The sequence below is a fragment of the Lutzomyia longipalpis genome, chromosome 1 (genome assembly GCF_024334085.1).
Source record: "Lutzomyia longipalpis isolate SR_M1_2022 chromosome 1, ASM2433408v1".
In the NCBI taxonomy this organism is placed as follows: Eukaryota; Metazoa; Arthropoda; class Insecta; order Diptera; family Psychodidae; genus Lutzomyia; species Lutzomyia longipalpis.
The window spans coordinates 4635220-4652073 of record NC_074707.1 but is presented as its reverse complement, the minus strand read 5'-3'; positions in this window follow the sequence as shown (position 1 = coordinate 4652073).

The following is a 16854-nucleotide window of genomic DNA, read 5'->3' as shown; positions in this document are numbered from 1 at the left end:
AAGACTTTTCCCATTTTTCCCGTCTTATTGCTTAACCCCCGGAAGATGGTCATGATGCTGAGATTTTTGTCTACACAGAGTCTTCCTTGTGCTAAATCTTCTATTTTCTAGAATTTTTTTTTTTTTAATTCTGTTCTTTGAATTTGTGAATTTTTGTGGGAACAAGAACGAATTTAGGGTGAGTGTGTAGGTGTGTAAAACTCTGAAAGCTCAGAAAATTTAACATCATTGAAAGGACGATTTTCTAACGGCTAAAAAATTTTAAACGTTAAAAAAGAAATGTTATAACTGAAAAAAAAATCAAAACTTTTAATAAACGTGTTGTTTTACAAACTTTACAAAATTCAATTTATTTTATTTGTTCTTTCAAATCAGAATTTAATAATTTATAAAGAATTTTATTCATTTCGGCGCTTTTTATTTCATAACCATCTTATAGAAAATACTTAAGAATGAATACAAAAAAAGGCTCCTAAAAATAAAGTAAAAAATACGAATCTCTCACAAAGTCTCATTCTTGCCATTTTGACTGCGCGTGAATGTCACAAGAAAACCCACCACCACCCCCAACCCTTAAATGACCCCCAAAAAGGTACTCTTGGTTGAGGCGAAGAAAGTCATCTCAGAGAGGTGCTTGGGACATAAAAGTCTGGTGGCAAATGCGGTGGCAAAAGTAACTCTCTCGCTACGTAAAGTGAGGGTGGATTTGTGACAGATGGAGGATAAAAATCGTGTAAAAAGGCATCAACCAAGCCCCCATGGAAATACATTAAATGCCTTTTGGAGGTGAGTGTGTGTGCGTTTTGAGGGTTTTCATTTAAGTGCCCGTTTGCTTTCACTTAGCGATTTTACGTCGTCACTTTTTCCACACTTTCACCATAACACTAAACCTCATCCTCCCCCATCTCAGTGGTTCCGAACATGGTAAGGAAGTCATTGCTGAGGCGATGGTACAGATGACGATTTTTCTTCATATCGTCTCTGTGTGTTGAAGAAGTATTCCCGGATATCCGGGAGGAGGTGGATGTTGTGGGTGACATGTGAATGAATTTTCTCTGTGCGGACGAATTGAAATATTTGTGATCCATCTCAATTGTGACTTATACGGGGGGTTGAGGGTTGGGAGGTGATGGGGGATGATATATAAGTTTACGAGTTTCTGGCTTTTATTGGACGTCAAAAGTGAGATTCATTTACTCATTGACAATCCCTCCCACACCACCACGATGAAGCTGATGGTGATGCATGAAAATGGTGGAAAAACATGAATACGATTTTTCACGAAAATAATATATTATTCATCTGGAGCCACACTTTTTACGACAATGAAAGGTGTGTGTGTGTTGTGTATCTTCCCCGGTTTTTACGATTATTTTATTGTAATGGAATTTATGTCATTTTGCCACCCATCACCGCCTTGGATGATGATGACTGACTTGACTCTTCGATTGCGCCATATATAGAGAAGATACCCAGGGAGGGATGCAAAGACGAATGAGAGCTTTCCTTTGCCCTCTACCAACGATATGGTACTCTAGCGTGCGGCAAAAGCACCCCCAAAAGTTCCATATCCATGGGAAAAAATCATCCACAGTGTAGCCGTTTTGGTAAGGAGAGCAAACTCTCACAAAAAAAAGTTATACAGTGTGGGGCCCTTATGTGTCCGGAGAGACGGACAAAAAGCCACCACTATAGAAGTACTTTTTATTGGTAGTATTTTCACAACAATAAAAATGATTCTAATGTTCAATTGCACTCTGCACAGAAGCCACAAAATGTCACCCTCCCCGTGGAAAAGAAGAAGAACAAAAAACCCACCATCAACCACCCGCTCTGGTTCGCCAAACCCATCCAAAAGGAGTCAAATAAAATGCCATGAACTTCTTTTTCACCAGCAAAAGAGAGAATCAAATAAAATGGGCAAATCATTAGTTTGTCTTTCCACAACCAAACATTTTTGGTGGTTTCTCCGCAAAAGATTTTCTGATATTTTATTTCAACTATATTAGATTTTATGTCTTTCTGACCATCCTATGGTTATGGCAAATAGGAGATGGGGTGGCAGGTTCACCCTTCGTGCCAAAAATAACTTGATAGTTCTCATAAGTTTTTCGTTTTTTTTTTTTTTTTTTGAAAGTTAACAGATAGACAATTTTAGTAAAGATTTCTGAAAAAAAATTCTTGAAATGTTTAAATTAAAATATTTTTAACCCACATTGTCTAGAAAGGTCATTTTTTTTGTTCGAAATTTATTATTTTTAGGGCTGGAAGTTCTAAGAGATTTTTAGAAGGTTTTTAATTTGTTAAAAAGTCTTTTAAATTCTGAAGAGACACTTTTGCCAAAAATTTGATTATTTTTCCACAAAAAAAAATCCTTTTCGGAACGTTTCTTCTGAAAAGAAAATTTCTGTGAAAATTTCCACCCTCTCTGGCGACGAAATGACCAGCAGCTAGAGGAGGGAAAGTTATTGGCTAGAGATTTTCTCCCTACGCACCTTAAGAGGGACCATAGGGGAGTGAGTGTATTTTATAAATCAAAAGGAACTCACCATGGTCCTAATACTCCCTCAGCTGCGAATGAGAGAAAAATTGGGCAAACGCAAAGGGGTTGGGAATCATAACCATAAAATGGGATTTTTGCCACCACAAGACAACCGCATAGGAGTGATATAAAAGTGTATCACTGATTTTATGAAGAAAGTCGTAACTATTGATTTGTTCTTGATGAAAATTGCAATCATCCATTGTCGATCTATGAAAATTGATGGCCAGGGCTTTGTGTCCAGCACCCGTGTACCGGGGGGTGGGAGGGCTGGTGAAGAAGGTGGCGTAAGTAACCGAAATGTTTATTAGAATGCAGTAAAATGCCTTGTTATATGATCATGTAATTCCACTAATAAATTCTCAAGCAAGAAATATAGCTACGACTCCCCTTTTTTATTTTTATCTTTGCTCCTCCACTGGGGGTGGGGTTAAGGCAACATAATGGACCACGATGACACGCATGTTTGTTTGATGGTGCATCATAAAGTGACATCATTGATTACCCTCTCCTTCCATCCCGCAAAAAAAAACCGAAACGAAATGAATGAAAGATTAAGAAGAGAAAATATTTCTACTATCACCATCATCAAATTGAATGTTTCAATTAATAAATTCATCATCTTTCTCTCACTTTACATCCATTACTTTCCATGCAGTCCCTTTTGCGCGCCTCCCGCTGCACCCAATTAACATTGATAATTTCCAAGAAGAGTCGCGCGGGGATTCATCGCATCATATTAATTACATCGGTTTGTGGACAATATCAAACCCAGGAATAAGAAATAAATTAAGTCAATGAAAGGCACAAAAAATTGTTTTTGATGAGCCGCCAAAACAAGCTTCGTCAGCACCAAAGACTTGTTGTCTTATACTGAAAATGCGCGATACTCATCTTACAGCCTCTATACAAAATTGCTTTTGCTTCATTTCTCTTCTTGATTTTCTTTCGCAAGAAAAAGGAGGAAATTTATAGACAGAAAGCCACAAGCTATGGTTTAACAGGTGACAAGAATGATTCACCAACAAGAAGAAGCTTTAGCAAACAAGCCTAATTGAGCAATTGCCAATGAATTTATCCATCAAACATCACACATGGGATGAGAATTGATGGAAAGCAGCACAAATTTTCTGACCTCTCAATGGGTGGGTTATTGCAAACGCAAAGAATCGACGAAGGGGTTAATAATCCACACGCAATAAAACACTTCATTCATCACAGAATAGAAGTCCCTTCTTGTAAGCACTGCACACACACTCCTTTCTCCATTTATTAACAAGCCATCGATCAATCCAATAGCAAAGTAACGTGACGGGAAATAAGCAAATCGATTTATCAATCACTCTCAGTGTTACCGGATTGCTCGTGACACGAATCTATGCTGCATTATACATAACACAACATAAATCCAAGAATGGAAGAGAAATTGAATTAACTCTCGGAAATTCTGCGGGCCAAGAAGATTGAAAAATAATCTAAGAAAAGAAAAATTAAAGATTAAATACTTGATGTTAGAATATAAGAAAAAAATAAGAATTTCTTCATAAGTCTTAAAAATTATTTAAAGAAAATACTTGTGAGAAAGTTTACAACAGGATTCTTAAGGAAGAATTCAAGAAAGAAATACAAAAATATGAAAAAAATTTCATAAAAATTCTTCTATTTTTCTCAATTTTCTTTTCACAACAATCATGCTAATATTTTCAATGGTTTAGGTAGTTATCCCTTAATTGCGTATCCTGGAAAATTTTTGTATGTAAAATGTACTCTTGGAGCTTAAAAAGCTTCTTATCAAAAACACAAAATTCAAAGACACATAGAAGGGTTTTTTTGAAGTTTTTTTTACTGCGGAAAAGTGTAGAAAAATCATGTGATTTAATGAAAAGAAAACAACATTAATTAATGCCCTTTGATATTGCACAGAGAGAGAGCGGGAGAACACGCGGAGAAAGCTCGTTGGTATTTTCACAGAACTCCAAGAAAAAGCTTCCCCACACTTTGATTTTTCTTTATAATTCTCAATTAAACAGCGTAAAAAAAAGTCAAGTCGCGAATTTCTTTTTGAGCAAAATGAAAAGCATTTGAATCCTTGGGATGTGTGTGTGTGTGGGTGAATGTTTATAGAGCATGCAAATTCACTTGGAATTCTCACCCCACCACCCCATCCAGCTCTTGGCAATTTTTTCTCACAGCTCCATGACATTTTTATTATTTTTATTATTTCAGTGTATTGAAGTTATGTCATCCGAAGAAATTAATTAAAATTCTTTTGCCATTTTTCTTCAATTTCTCCATTTCTGTCTCACTCTTTTCCGCGCCTCTCCCGCAGCCCTCGCGTGCGAAGTTCAGAGGGCACAACCCGCGCGCGGGGGTTGATGGTGCGGGTGTTCTGAAGGGCGCACACAGAGCTCACGATGCCATGGGAGGTGCCACAGAGGGTCCTCTTACAGAATGTCGTGTGTTAAGATGGTTTGTGCTTGGAAAAAAAATCTGTTCAGTTGGTGCCTTTTTAGGTGAGCGCTCCCCAGGATTCATTCAGTGCTATGGGGATGAAATTAAACGGTTGAGTGTAGGCTGTTGAGGCTGTTTGTCGGCGGCAACTAGTGGCACTTAACCATCGCGATGCGGGAGGGGTGAAAAGATCACGAGAGGTGTGTTTTGCTCAAAAAAAAATCGTCTGAGGGATTTTTCGTTCAAGGAATACACGAAATCCTTTGATGGTGACAAGGAGGACGAAATGCATGTTCACAGAACTCACAAACACCATTTATGTGCAATTTCCCCTTTGATCTTTTACCCCATCGACCGCAAAAGTGACGAAATCTCTATCAATTTACGTAAAGAGTCTTCCAATTAAATCGAACGTAATGAGATTAATTTTTGTTCTCCATTAATATTTGCGTGCTCTTTTGAATTAAAAGAGCTTTGTGCAGATATAGGAATTTCTTTAAATTTCTTTAACCTGGCTACCTCCTCGATAGATTCTCTGCAAATCAACATTTACAAAAAATAAATAAAAAATATTTCTTCCAAAGAAGTCTTTTCTTTTTGCTCTTGAAAAATCACCTTGAGTTTATCCATTCAGGGGCTCACCTGCCAGGTGATTCCTTTACAAATTCTCCGCCGTGGCATTTGATTAAAAATATATTATGCGGTATAGATTTAATTAGAATAACAAAATCTTTGACGTTCAGACAGAGGAGGAAGATTTCTTTCCACCCATATACGATAGACATGGGTTCAACTTGGAAATCGATTTTATTCTCTCTGTCTGGAACGTCCCTGAAGACGTGAAGAAGAATTGTTGGATACAAAATTCTTAATTAAAAAAAATTGATTGAAATAATATTTTTTTCTAAATTAGGCCAAAAAATTTCATTGAGAGGAAAAATTGTCTTTTTTGTGATCTTCCTCACGGTAGTAAGTCTATTCTTGTGCCGTCTGCAGGTCATGGAGCTTCAATGACCATCTCTGTGTCCACGAAAGATTTATTGTGGGCTATGGGTGAAGAAGAAAACACACAGAGATATGGGTGGAAAGGCATAAGATAGACAAACACCACGAATGAGCCCCGCAAGAGAGCGTGTGCTGTTAATAATTGTTGATTAATCGAAGTGTCTAAAATAGCCGCGTGATACAAACATTAATGTGACTTTAACAAATACGATCTTTTGTACACTCAGCAGTCTTCCAGACGACACCCAGCCACGTTGGGAGTCCCCCTCATTGAGCTTCTTCGCCGTGGTAAGACCAAAGGGGCAAAGAGAGTGCGCCAGACTATTGAAATTACATCGCAATTTGAGATATTTGCAGTGATTGAGAATTTTTTTTTCTCTATTTTTCCTAAAGATTTGTCTCTTTTGTAAACACTTCCAGGGAATTTATTTAAAACCTTAAGCTGTGCGCGACAACCTACAGTTGGGAATGATTTAAAAGGTAAGATAGACCTTCAATTAATTCTTTTATTGTTCTTCTCATGAGCTACTGCACAAAAACCTCCATGGGATCGTTTGGATATCGTTCTAATCGTTTGAGAAAAAAAATCCCACGTTTTAACTTAATTAAAATGGAACACTAAGTAATATAGGTACGCGTAGGTCCCTCATAAAATTTCGAATCAATGAAAATTTTATAGCAAATTCCATCCCAAATTTATCTGTCGCATTGAGCCTATTTGAACCCCAAATTCAGTTGATCTGGAGCAAAAGAGCGCACCTTCCGCGCAGTTAATCTTATTTCAACCTCCATCATTCTTTATAGATGGGCACCCAAGAAACGAGACGTTTTTTTTTGTTGTTGTCCAGTTTATACCTTCGATCTTCCAGTGTCGAATAATAATAAAAATTCCACTTGCCCATTATCAATCATCGACAGGCGGCGTTCGCGGTCAGGCAGTAAAATGAGGCGCGCGAGGAAGCGTACGCAGGATTTGAATGCGAGTGAGTGATCTCACGGAGGAGCCCTGCAGCAGCCGCCCATAAGTCTATTAGGCCACGTGGGGGGCCCCGGGCGAGTGAAAGAGAAAGAAGTGCCCCATTGAGTGTAGCTCCACGGCGAGCCGCAACTTCGGTAGCCATTTGTTAATATGTAAAGTGCCATCGAATCTCTGTGTGATTTCGATTATAATAAATACCTCGAAAGATGATATATTAGCGACCTGAGCGGACACACCACACGGATTGTGCCTCCAAATATCAATTAAGCTCTGGGTCAGAGAGATTTCAGCGGGGGAGGTGAAAGAAGATTTATGTGGAATAAATTATCGATATGTTGTGTAAAAGGTTTAATCTTTTTTCTTCTTCTTCTTTTACCTCCTTGAGCATTGTTTATGCGATCGCGTCTCGCGGCGCTCAGTTCATGGCGAATAAATCAACATCATACTGTGCGTCCCCTCACCCGCAGACAATCTCTTCCAGGAAGCTCAAGAGATCTGTGAGGGGCGTGTTTGGGGGCAAAGCAATATATAGTGTATATTGGTGCTCTCGAGCGAATCGATTGGAAAGGCAATCGGGCGCCAATCACGAGCGCTCCACATCATTGTGTCAATATTGATTCCTTCAGGCTGACCATTCACCTCTTTCTGCTACACGAAGAGTGAGATGAATGGATTTCCGTGCTTTTGGGGCCGAACAACATGTACGCGTATACACAGACACCCGGCGACCAGTTCCATTCGCGCTATGCGCCTGCCTCTATGTTCATTGAACTCTCATTGGAAATCAAACATAACATAAACATACATATATAGCTATTGGTGTGTATATAGCTCAAGAGTGAACTATATATCAAATGAACGAGTAGTTTGATTTATATGTACACTAAACTCTCTTTCTCTCTCTTTTTTATGAGTCAGTTAATCTTTACTTAGGGGAGAGCGGGGTTAAAAAAGTCACTAAAGGGTTTAGATAAAGCTCAAAATATCATATTTCCCAAACAGATAAAGCGAAATGAATAGCTCAATTCTTTAGGATATTTCTTACCCTACAACTCTTTCTCAGATCATTTTGTTCTATCTAGCTAGGAAATATGATATTTTCGGCTTTTTCCAAACCCTTAAGTGACTTTATTAGCCCCGCCCTCCCCTATTATTTGAGAATTTTCTTTTTAATAAATTTAATTTTATTCATCAGTAAAAATTGAGTATTTTTCTAAATAATAAAGCTTTATTATTTGGCTTAATTTATTCTTTAACTTTTCTTCGATGGGCCTAGTCCGACATCTAGGTAGGGAAGTGTTTTAATTTCTTTTAATTTGAAAAATATAAAAAGTGCAGAGAATAGTGTTTTCAGTGAAATTAAAAATTTTATAATTAAAACTAATGCCAAAGTAATTAATAAAACAAAAATATAATTAAAAATTGATTAATTAAGCTGCCGTGTTTTCCCTATTATTTCCTTCTAGACGGCAAAGCAAGGGGGGTTTATCTGAACGAAATTATTCGGATCTTCCGAAATATTTGGATGATTCGTCAAGGAAATTCAAAAAGCCTAAGCATAAAAGTGTTAAATTCAAGCATAAAAATACTTAAATCAAACCGAAAAGTAGTAAATTCAAGCCGAAAAGTTCTGAATTCAAGCCTAAAAGTAGTAAATCCCCCCCCCCTTAAAAAAGACACTGAATTCAAGCCAAAATACGTTTTTCAAAATACGTTTTTGGATCTTATTTACGGTTTTGCGTTTTTCGGTTTTAAGCATGAAGTCAATATCTTCGGAAATATTCGATTGATTCGCTTAAAAAACCAAAATATTCGCCAGATAAACACCCTCTGTAAAAATTGCAGAGAACAGTGTTTTCAATGAAATTAAATATTTTATAATTAAAACTAATGCCAAAATAACAAATAAAAAAATCATTTTAATAAAAATTAATTAACTAAGCTGCTCGTGTTTTCCCTATGACATCCTTCAGAGACAGCGAAGGGAGTGAGGTGAAAAAAGGTCAATTGGAAGAAGGGGGTTGATGTGAAAAGTAATGATGATCCTCTGTCGCTAATTACTTCATCTTCCCACCTTGTGCCTCTGCACATCCTTTTCCCGAATTTAATATTAATCCCTGAGTTATTTACAATAGTGTCAGGAGTCCCATGATATTTAGCCAAAGTTATCCTTAATCTTGAGTTGGGAATTTGCTTCGGTTCTTACCATCCGGTCGTTGTAGGGTTCAGTCAAAGTTTTCCCTCACATGTAAATATTATTTCTGAGATTTTGTCACAAAAAGGCGCAAGAATTGAATGAATATTAAACTATTTAAGGAGAACTTTTGTATCCTTTTTTTTAAGGATTTTCTTGGCAGTTTTTTAACAGAAATATAAATCATAAAATCAAAGAAAATGTTGGGAACATTCTTGACTTTATGAGACACTCTGTGTTTACTGACAATAAGTTAAAACCTTTAGCCGTTATATATACCTTATAACGTTGTGCAGAAGTTTCCAGGACGGGGAAGAAGCAGCATAAACGGATGGTGGGGGATAGTGAGAGGAGTAAGTGGGTAGCATTAATGCAGAAGTTGTTTTGTAATTTTAAGGGATGAAAGCCAGGTTGCACGTGACTACGAAACTATCGAATATATTACAATGTAATGGAAATAAGAGAGAAGGAATGAAATAAATCGTGCCACTGAAATTACGCTAAATGCCCAAACCATACGGATGCCACCTTTCAAGAACCATCCTTCAAGATGCTTCACAACGCTCAGTTCGAGCTCAATACTTTAGAATGGAATGTCATGGAATTTGGCGTTTGATTCCCTTCTCCTGTAATTCGTTCCATGCAAATCTGCACGCAATCAAACGTCAGATAAGGTAAAGTTTAATTGTCAGGTATAAATACGCCCGGTGTGCCTGTTTAATAATCATCCTTCGCATCGTGCTCACACTCGTATTGGTCAGAAAGTATCTCTCTCTTGGATTTTCTCATTTTTTTTCCTCCTCACTCCGGTATCCACCTCTGCGGACTCTTGAATGCGCAAAATGTTAATTTAAATATTCACATTTTTCTCAATTCTATTGACGTTCTTGGTATCTTTAGCACAGCAGGGCTCCCTGATACACATTACCACCGCGCATACCATATAAGGGGGATGGGCAAGAAGCACAATATACATAGAGCGTCTCAGGTGAAACATCGTGATTCACATGAGGAGCTGTCAATCAGTTCAGGAAGTGCGTGAGTGTGTAATTTCTGTATCGTGCACCTCATCCCCATCAAGACCACATTGAGATTAACTCCATGGTGTATGCATGTTGCTTGCCCCACATGATATTGACGAGGAAGTACACCCTTTCAATTTAAGACACCACCACCCCTCATCCCCATATCTCCATGGGATGAGGCACAAACAAGGGGGTGGTGTTATACTTGAGGTTTCTCCCCAAAACCACCAAAGGTTCACCAGATTTTGTATTTAATCTATATACAAGCTAAGAAAGGTGTTGCTTTATTGAAATAAATTTTTTATTCAAAGAATTTTCGAGCAAATTAACCCCCAACCACCCCTACAGCAATGAACCATATCTACAATCAATTTACTGTTTACACTTGCAATTTAGCACACGAAGAATTTTCTAAATTAAATCAACAATCAAACGCACTTGAAACCCCTTTTATCAAATCTTCTGGGGGTTGGTTTATTTTACTTTTTTTTTCTTCTCTTCGTCTGAACAAGTCAAAGAAGTTTGCATTTTTTATGGGCTTGTTTGGGGGTATTCTAGTGGGTTTGGAAATTCACTTGTGGGCGTCGAGCGGGGGAGGAAGTTGGGTGGAAAAATGGGAGTTGGGGAAAAAAAAGATCAGGAAAGAAAAGAAGGATTGGAATATTACATTTTCTGATTTAATTAAAAGTTGTCTGCGTTTTTCCATCCGGAGCGGATATTTTTTTTTCTCGGCTCTTGTTCTTGCCATAAACATTGTGGAAAAAAAAGTGGGATGAAAAAAAAACGAGAATCATATTTAATTCAAACGAATTTCACCATTCAATCAGCAAAGGGTTGAGGGGAATTCGCACTGCGCGGGGGTCAGCAAAGACAAATAAATCAGTTGGATTTTTTTTGCACACCCCAAAGCCACCCCTTTTCGGTCGTGACAAGAAAAGTGAGTGGTTTTAGGTCTCATTTTCAGGTTGAAAAAGTCTTAATATTGTAACTCCTATTCTGCGACAGAGGAACTTTTGGGCGGCACAGTTGGTTGAAGGAGGGTTTGTTGAAAAAAAAAGGGGTGACTTAATTAAAGACACTTGTCGATTTTCCAGGAGAACCCCCCGAACGACGCCGGGAAAAAAACTCCAATGCGGAGAATTGAGAGACGAGAAAATGATATTCAAGATGGGTAATTTATTTCTTGACTTTGGTCCACACTTCACAGACTTTTCCAAACACCCCCGCATCAACCCTTTTGGTGATGACAAAAAACGCAAAGAGAGACTTCTAGGTGATGAAATGGAAAGTGATTTATTTGTCCAAAGGGTTGATTTTTCGCAATCTTCCACCACTCAATGGGAGAATATTATATATTTTAATTAGGAGAGAATTTGAGAATATAAATTGGAAAAAGCCGAACAACATTAAATCTTCTCATCCTCCCTACCTTCCTTTTTTGTGGTCTACGATGGAAAATTTGAAGGGATTTTTTGTATAAATAAAAGATTTAATTTTGGAATTTTTTGAAAAAAGGTTTTTCCTCGAGTTTTTCTTATCATGAACGGCATTAATTTATTTTCCTTTAATTCAGAAGAATTCAGTAGATGTTTTTGCTAAAATAATATTAAACCATAATATTCCCAGGAATTATTGAAATGTTCTCAAATTATATTCTTGGAACTTCGTAATGAAAACCACCTAAAACTATTCCTTTAATCGAATTTAATTGACTTTTATGAAAATAATATGCGCTCAAAGTCAACAACAAAATTCTCCGAGTACTCTAAATACAGTTCAATGGGAAAATTAGGATTAATAATGAAAATTTTTGAATTTCTTCCCATGGATAAACATTGGGTGAAATTCACTATACAAAAAGTCTTAAGATTTCTTAAAAAAATACTCAAGTTTTCTTAAACCATCCTAAGATTTCATAGGTCAGGTAAAATCGGACTAAATGTACATTTTTGATTCCCGAACAAAATCTTCGAAAAGGATTAATTTAGCCCGATTCAGCTTGACTTAAGAAATCTTTAATTATGCTTAAGAAAAATTGAAAGGTTCTTAAGGAAATTAAAAGAATCTTAAGAAAACAAGGGATCTCAAGAAATCTAAGACTGTCTGACTAGTGAATTTCATATCCATTGACTTGAATTTACGTATAAACTCTGTGAGAAATCCAACTTATTTGCATTGTAAAATCAAAAGAAAAAAAACCTTTCTACAGAAATATCCAACCAATTTGTCTTGTGCAGAGCACCAAAGTCATTTTATGCAGAAGAATCAACATATAAATTGTGATAAAATGAAACAGAAAAGAACTCATGGATGGGGCAGGAGGGAAGAGAAGAGAGAGAGAGAAATGGAAAGACGTTCGACTTCTGTTGAGATTATTTGAAGAGGATTTAATTGCAACCTGTCAATCTGTTCTAAGAGAAGAGAACGAATACAAAAAAAAAACGTTGATTAGCTGCCAGTATTTTAATCGTTCTTCACTTCTATCGTATTCTCATGCGGCTAAACTCCACACCATCATTGGATTCTTTGCCGTGGATAATTTATATTTTATCCATCGTTCAGCTCTTATATAGATTCTCTCCCATTTGGGTACACCCGATCGTATCACATGTCACAGAAAAATACCCGCGCGCCAGTGAAATCGCACGCATTTTGACTCGAGTTTGGGGCAAATCGTTAAATTATTGGGCAAACTCTCTTAATAACACATCACACCCAAATTAGTGACTCACGGAGGCAGAAATCTCACTGCGTTCATCTACACACGATTAAAGAAAAAATGGGAATAAAAAAGTCTTCCTCAGCACCGATCATGTGTTGTGTATGCGATAAATTTTGTGTTTGATCGACCGATTAAAGGTGCGCAAAAGTCATCATGGGTTTGTGACCAGAAAACTCTTTTCTCAAAACTAAAATTATTTTACTCACGTCCCGTTGATACACTGAGGAATCACTCACAAGGTGAGGTGCTTAAGGTGTGCGGAAGACAAAACAGAGTCACCGCGCTAATCTACAAAAAGACCAAAATATACATAAATTTGCTTACCTGTCCGACTTTTTTTCTTTAGTTGTTAAAACACACACATTGTCGTATTGACATTCAATCACTCTGTCGAAATAATTTATATGATTTTATGCTATTCTTCGGTATATTGGCGCGATACGTTCCCACGATTTATGCCAGTTGATTGTTAGGCGATATCAATCGCGTCGGTAAAAAAATCAACTTTGCGCATATTAATAAGGATTTTAATGGTAGGAATATTTACATAGAGTCCACTATGTGGAGAAAAAAAATCCCAATGACTTTCCTCAAGGACAATCTTGATAAAGAAAATTGTATATAACACCCATTAAGGTGGACTGATGTAAGCTAATTTGATCATAGAGTAGCGATTCTATTACTTCCTAAAAGTCTTTTGTATAATGATTTAGTAATAATTTGATTCAAATATTAGTTAGAATTTTTTAAAATTAAGAAATACGGGAGAATGGCTTAAATCTGACCTTATTTTTAGAATTTTTTTTTAAAGAATTGTGTTTGAATTGACGATAGAATATTTTATGAGTATATAGATTGAATCAAATTGATTTTTGATTTTTTTGAGCACTATTACTAAACTTTTTAAAACATTTTAATCATTTTTATTAACGTATTTTCAATCTATTTAATTACGTATTTTCTCAACATTTTTATGCCATTTTATTTATTTTTAATTATTTTTAAGCATTTTTAAAGTACTTTCTACGCTTTTTTAACGTATTTCCTATATTTTTAGGTATTCTATTAACCCTTGGAGGATTTTGCTGGCCAAAGTGGCCATTTTTACATTTTTTAAATCGTCACAGAATTAAAATTTATTTAATATTTCGTAATAAATTCTACATTTATGTATAGAGGAGTTTCATTACTTTAAAATCGTCGAAAGAAAACTTGGAAAAATATTTCCTTATAAGAGAAAATGAAAGTCAAACTTTTGAGGTTAGAAACCTCGATTCTCCAAATGTTAAGGCCAAACCATACCTTTACTTATAAAATGCGTTTTCGTTGTTTTTTCTCACTCGCACCTTGTCAATTTGGTTCGCTCTGTCACTGTCAAAAAGAAACACGATTTTTATTTTTCATAAGCGCGTCTTTGTTTGACAGTGACAGCGCGATACAATTCGACAAGGTGCGAGTGAGAAAAAAAAACGAAAACGAGTTTTTAAAAAAAGGTATGGTTTGGCCTTTACAGTTCCTTAAATTTTGTAATTTTTATCGATTTCTAAACATTTTTCAGATGTAGATTTCCCTTGAGATTTCCGGGTTTTTCGTCGGATCGGTATGGTTTGAGATTGAAACACCAGAGTTTTCATCTTAAAGCTTTCGGCTTTACACAAAGCCTTCTTCAGTGGCTTTTCTAACTAAAACAAAAAAACAATTAAATTCATAAATAATATAAAAAAATGTTTCACGTTTGGGTCAACGTATGGCCCCATAAATCGCGAAAGGGTTAAATACAAAGATATGCTCCTCTACAGAACTCCACTGTAAATATTTCTTTGCAAAGGAAGCCAAAATGTGAATTTTGGCAAAAATATTCTAAAATACAAAATTTTGATTAAACTTCCACGTTTCAATAGTCCTCCCACGCCATTAAAGAAATTGAAGAAGTCACCCTTAAGGTTTGTATATAGTTTGGGAAGAGGACCGTTCGCGTAAGGCTAATAATGACAAACGATGCATTGTACCAAATGGACAATGAGACTGAGGAGCGAGTACGGATCGTCTTGGATGCAATAGCACACGGTAAATGCAGCCACTTTTGGCCGCATAGCCATCAACCATCGCACGAGGTGGCAAAAGAACCTGAAAGGTGGTAAAAAGAATAAAAAAGCGAACGCATCGTTCCGCCTTGGTACTGTGACCGTGTGGTGGCTGTGGTAAAGGGCGCGACAGAAGGTGTTTGTCTACCATAATTTATTGATTATTTATTTACAGAAAACTTGGGAGAGCTCCTTTAAAAAATCAACAGCCAACAATTGCGTGTTTGTTGGAAAATATTGAATTTGTTGCGAGTGGAATGCACTTTAGTTTATAATTTTACATTTAACATCGTTGGGTGGGCAAATACCATGTCTAAATATTAACATAAAATCAAATAAATCAGAAACAAGCCACTTTATCGATTTCTCAAGTTTACAAATGCACATGAAACTTCCTTTTGGGTGTGCGGAGGGTTACGAGTGCTGTGTAGTGGCTGCGATGGGGCGAGCAATGGGAGAGAAGAAATTTTCTCAAGAGCCCGGAATGTCATCATTGTCAGGTGTTTGGATGTCTTGCCACTTGAGTGATAGAATTGAGTGGCATAGAAATTAAGCATGGCGATGAGATGTTATATACCATGCAGACGAAGACAACGATGGCACATCAAACTCTGTGCATATTATTTTGCTCCTTCAAACCATCTCTTTTGCCGCATTGCTCCCAAACTCAATTGCTTCTGGACGTTTTTCCCGTTCAAAAAGTTTATTAATAAAACACCCAACGTACTATGTATGTATGTAGCAAAATGTTATGAGATGGAGCGTGTTTTATATCCGGTGTTTATTAGATTTTTGGGGAGATTCTCATTTGAAGATAGCTGGTGTATGATGGAGCTCTAGCCCACTGTGGGTCACATTCAAATGGACAAATAATTAATTAATATCAAGTTGATTTCGACCGCGCGACAAGCATAAAGCGGTAATTGCGTAAATTGGTCCATACGATTAATTTTACCAACATATCTCCGTACTTAAATGACTTATTATACAAAGACACTTAATGTGGAGAGAGAACGTGTCAATTTAATCATTGTCTCGTGCCCCATAGCTCCATAGGCAGGAAGTGGCGAGTGATCAAGCATGGGTTGATGCGGAAAGGAGCTTTGTTAAATCAGCTAATTAATGGAATAAATTCCATATTGAGACGAGGCGACAATTTTTAATTGAAACAAATCTCCTCAACCATCTCTCTCTCTCTATTTCTTATAATTCCGTGAAGACGACTTTCAGAAAAAATGACGCGAGCCCTCTTTATCCATCTGCTGCTGCTGCTACTTCTGTTGCATCCGCCCTTCGCACAGAGATCTTGAAAGGCATTTTCAATTTCTCAGAAATGAACCTCAATCGAATTTTTGTAAGCCCGGGGGGTGGTGCAAAAGGGAAGATGTATCAATGTATCAAAGAAACAGTGTCAGGATTGCATTGAATTTAATCCCATCGACGGCTATTTTTTGCTTTTATCCACTTAATTTTCAAACTTCATCGTTCTCTTATTTTTTTTACCCACTTCTCACTTTGCTTGCCAATCAATTCGGTCTTTTGATCCGCCTGTGAGGTTTTAGGCTCTCTGGGGAATAAATGAAATTTTTGAAAATTTCATTGAATTTTTTTGTTTTTGAAAATAAATTTAAGAAATTTTTTTGAAAGAAAATCAGTAAAATATCTTTTCGTTTCAGAATTTATTGGTTTACAAAGATTCAAATTTAGTCCTTTTGAATTTGCAAAGAGGCATGCAAATATCTATATGGGGAATATATATTCTCATCCCCCATTAACCGATGAAAGACAATCTCATGTATGATTCCCCGAAAGACCAAATATAGGATGGAAGAGGCAACACATGGCAAAGTTT